The 4663-nt window shown below is 47.4% G+C and overlaps 1 non-coding gene across 1 annotated transcript; it reads right to left on the minus strand.

Moving 5' to 3' along the window:
• Positions 1 to 4097: 4097 nt before the first annotated feature.
• TRNAS-GCU lies at positions 4098 to 4179 on the minus strand. Its single transcript has one exon. It is a non-coding gene; the product is annotated as a tRNA-Ser (tRNA).
• Positions 4180 to 4663: the final 484 nt, after the last annotated feature.

Genomic DNA, 4663 nt, shown 5'->3' on the forward strand with positions numbered 1-4663 from the left:
TCATCTGGGGGAAACCCCAGATTTGGCATTTGCAAAGAAGGCTCAAAATTCAGGGTGGACAGATCAGCAGAAGGAAAGAGCTCCGTGGCTGCAATGTGGGGAAGTTGGGGTCTGCATCTGCATGGGTTGCGAGCCCTGCAGGAGCCAACAGCACCTGGCAGTGCTTTGCATTTCAACCAGCTTGTGCCAAAACAGTGACCACAAAAGCTTTGTTTCCTCACTTCCTGAATACGGCCGTGAGTCTGACTCAGAAGTTATCAATTTTTGCTGGGTGGAGGAGGAATGCGATGCTATGGGAGTGCAGGGTCTGCTCAGTCATCTCTGCAGGCATTCAAGGCCAGGCTGGATGTGGCTCTGGGCAGCCTGGGCTGCTGCTTGGTGACCCTGCACACAGCAGGGGGTTGGAACCAGATGATCATTGTGGTCCTTTTCAACCCATTCTATGATTCTCTGTTCAGGGGCAATGGCAAATGCTGCCATGCCTACAATATGCACAGCTCGTGTTCGGTGCCTGCCCCCTGTTTGCTGCAGTTATGTGCAGTTTATGAGGCCCAATTTGGAGCTGGATGAGCTCAGCCACGCGTGCAGATCAGCTTTCCAGTGCTGAGCAATACCAGCGCAGGGTTAGTGCAGCACAGGGGGTATTCAGTGCCTTAAAACTTGCAAAATTACACCCTCTCATCACACGCTGTAAAAAGAAATGTAACTTAGGAAGTAATGTGTTTTATGAATCGAGAAGTTAGGAAATGTGTTAACCAGGCAAGAATTCAAGGGGTTCACATATAGCTCTGGCTTGAAAGAATTCCTCCAGCACTTCTGTAGCGATGAATCCGAACTGTGCAGAGCTCTGCTCACCCAGGCCCTTTGCTGTGCAGTCTAAGGACCAGCAGTATTTGCCAGATGCTCTTGGTGGAGTCAGCGCAGTTTTTTTGCATGTCAGCTTTGCAGTAATTCAAGGCAGGAGTTGAGTGGAGGAGCTGCCTGCATTCATTCTCCTCCTTGGAATAAAGGGAGGACCCTCTGTTCAGGTAGTGCTATCTGTTAAAAAAAAAAGGACTGCTAAATAGAAGAGCTTTCAGTGAGGTTCGTCCCACTCGAGCTGATGGCGATGCTTCAGTGGTGGTCATGTAAAATAACAGAGAATAAAATTTGGGACCTTTTGGCTGCGAGGATCACATCGCTGTATAAGCTCTGATCGGAAGAAACCTTGGGAGCACAGCATGTCAGAGCTATCTGCAACTCCAAAGGCACAGCAAAGGAACCACAGGCATCTCCATGGGTTGGGATTATGAAGATTAAAGGAGGGCAGCTAAAAACAGCACTTCCAGCCTGCTGCTCCCAACAAGGCACAGCAGCAAATCATCAACAGAAATGCCACGTTGACATCGCTGCCAGTTACCTCCACCTACGGTCTTCTGGTGCAATTTGCAGTCAACGTTTGGGCTTTTAAAGTCATCAGTTGGGTGACAAAGAGGACTGAGTGGCACTGACACTCGTGTTTTGGCTTTAATTAAAGGAGGACAGAGTATACAGGGTACGAAAAGCACAGACAGGGGTACGTGATGCAAAGCTTTGGTGGAACTCCAAAGTCATGGGGCTTCTCAGCATGTTCAAGAGAAAGAAGAAGGGTGTTTTAGGGTGTGTTTTTTCATCGGTAAGAAAAGAATTAACTGAGCATAGCAAGGTGAGATGAGTTCGCTTTCTTTTAAACTTGGAAGCAGAGGCCAATCTGTGCATGATTGCCAATGAGCTGCACTGATGGCCCGCTCTTCTGCAGTGCTCTCTGGGCTCTGTTTTGCCATCCATCCGAAGAGAAAGTTTCCCCAACGTTCAATGCAAATGCGCTTTTTGATGCTGTCTTCAGGCTTGAATTGCTGTGGGGAAGTGGAGAGGCAGGAAGCCCGGCCTCTCCTTGCATGTCAGTGTGAATGCTGTGCAAGTCAGCCCAGTGCTCAGCATCGTTTTCCCCCAGGTGGCTGAAAAGGTGCTTTCTTTTTGCTTTGGATGCCATTGTCAGCTGTGCAGCATCGGATCTGACAGGAGGAGTAAAGCAGCCATGCAGAGGGCAAACCATGCTGTGGGTTTGGGGTTCTCAGTAGCACCAGTATGGCAGGCAGAGAGCGGCCCAAGAAGAAGAAATTAGAAAACCTCAGCTGTAATGAACGGAGCGGTTCCTAGGTGTCACTGCAGCCCCAGCCGACAGAACTGGGAGAGCCCTCCGCTGGCACAACCCCAGGGAAGTGGAAGCCAATCCAACAAGGAACTCAAAGCTGCTCCGACTGCGCGAGGTTTGCCATGAGAATATGGGCTGTGTTGTAAACACGGAGGTCTGGAGCCTTCCTCGGGGCTGAAATAGCTCATTTGGCATTTAGTGCTGTTCCCAGGCATTGCAACTCTTGAAATCCTGTTTATAGGATGTGTTTTCCTGTAACTGAAACACAAGGATTCGGAGAAAAGTTTCCCCAGCAGCAGTGTAATGATTCCATTTCTCACTGTTTCCCTTGGCAAAGTGATCTGCAACACAACGGCCACCCATCAGCTGGGACTGAAAACGTGTGTTCTCATTTTCCTGCTCAGTGACATTGAGAGTGACATTGGAACAGGACTTTGAAGGGCAGCGAAGCGGCTGGGGACAGCAATTCCACTTCTCTGGGGAACATTACCACGCCAAGGTTAATCAATGATTTGCCCGAGAGCCCTTTGTTACCACTTTATTTCTGCCTCTGAGGGGAACACAAGTCCTTCCCGTTGGCTGAGGAACAAGAGGTCATCAGGGCTGTATGGCCCATCTCCTCTCAGCCAACAACCATGGGCTCCACAACTTTTCCAAGAGCGACGTTTGCTTTGGTTGGATGCTCGTGACACCGTCAGAGTCGAAACAAAGCAAAATATCTTTGGAATGGAAAACGGATAAAATGCTTTGCAATGGGGGTGTGACGTAGAGGTCAACCCAAGGCTGTTCTACAGTCACAAACGGAACCCAAATTAATCACTGTGAGCACAGTGACTTCCCCATCTGAGCAGGTGACTGCGAGGAACTGCCAACAAGCAAATAAGCTCCAATAAGCTCATTAATTCCTTAAAGAAATAATGAGAAGATACTCAAAGGTAGATCTTGCTGTCAGCTTAGGAGAGCCATGTGATTGCAGAAGGGTTTGGTATTTAGCAGTGTGGTTGGCCACCTGAAATCCAGCATGGAACATAAAACTAGATGGGAACAAAAGCTTTATTGAAGGGTGACTTTTAACCAGGAAGACACCAACCTTCATCTTGGGTTCCAAAGCAGCTCGTAGAAGTTCATCAGTCACTCATAAACGCAACTTAAAATCTCATTGAACCAAATCAGCAGGAGGAGTGCTAACACACCACGTGGATGGTGAATCAGAGTCGTACTGCGCCAGACTCTGAAAGCATTGGAGCCCGCTGAATATGTTTGTGTGCCGTGGTTTTTTTTTCCTTTTACTCTTTGTAGGCAGCTCCAATTAAACATCTTGACACTTGATATCATGTAAATTGCCCTAATTTCCAGAAGCTGTGTCTCCTGATTTTTTTTTCCTCCCACTTTTTGATGTTTAATGTGTTTCTCTCATAACCGAGTCCCTCTTGCCAATACATGAGATGCTGCATATTTGATGAGAACAATTAAACAAGAGTTTTGTAAATGCGTTTTAAGCTCCAAAGCTGACTTTCCTTTCCTTCCCTCCCTTCCCCCCCCCCCCCCCCACAGATCAGTAAGGATCAGTAAGGCTTTCCCATTTTAACACTGATTTCTCTAGACACATCACTTAACAAAGCTAGAAACAGCAAAGAGAATGCTTGTTAAGAAAATGAAAGCATGGAAATGCTTAAAAACAGCATAACAGAAGCACAGAGCTGGAGCGGATGGGTAACCCCATCTGGTCCCAACAATCGTGGCAGATTTTGGAGGTACCCAAGGTAGAGGTGCCCAACAACTTCTGGAGAACAGAGAGCCGTTCTGCTGATGTTGCTGTACAAAACCTCCCCTGCTCCAGTTTGTGCCCATCACCTCCAGTTGAGGCACTGAGCACCACTGGGCAGAACACTGCTCTGTGCTCCCATCAGGGGAGTTTTGCCACCGACGAGGATGGGATTCGAACCCACGCGTGCAGAGCACAATGGATTAGCAGTCCATCGCCTTAACCACTCGGCCACCTCGTCTGCCAAATTTGGATGCTGAAGATGCAGTAAAGCTCCGCTTTATTGTCATAATCAGGACGATTTCTAATTAGACATGACTGTGGGTTGCCATTAAGCTCTCCTCCATTTATCTATGCTACACTGCATTTTTTAAGAGGCTGTTAATGCACCAATCCTATCTGTTTATTTCAACGCCATTGATAGCATTAAGAAATCCTAAGGCTGCCGCTTAGTTTTGTGATTTCCAATTCTTCATTTATTTTTTTAAAGCATGATTAAAGCCACACCAAGAGCTTTGGATGGATTTAATCACAATTTTGTGCTAATAATGCTCAGAGCTAACTCAAGACCAGGAGTTAATGCACTCTTCTGATTCACACGGGGCTGAGCGCTTGTCCTCTGGATTTGGTATTTTTCATTTCCACCTCCAACCCAACCTGAGGTTCTAAAAGAGAAGAGCTGACACCAGACTCCACTGTCACTTCAGCTAAAGCTTCTTTGTCTC

This window comes from Meleagris gallopavo, chromosome 29, assembly GCF_000146605.3.
Source record: "Meleagris gallopavo isolate NT-WF06-2002-E0010 breed Aviagen turkey brand Nicholas breeding stock chromosome 29, Turkey_5.1, whole genome shotgun sequence".
NCBI lineage: Eukaryota > Metazoa > Chordata > Aves > Galliformes > Phasianidae > Meleagris > Meleagris gallopavo.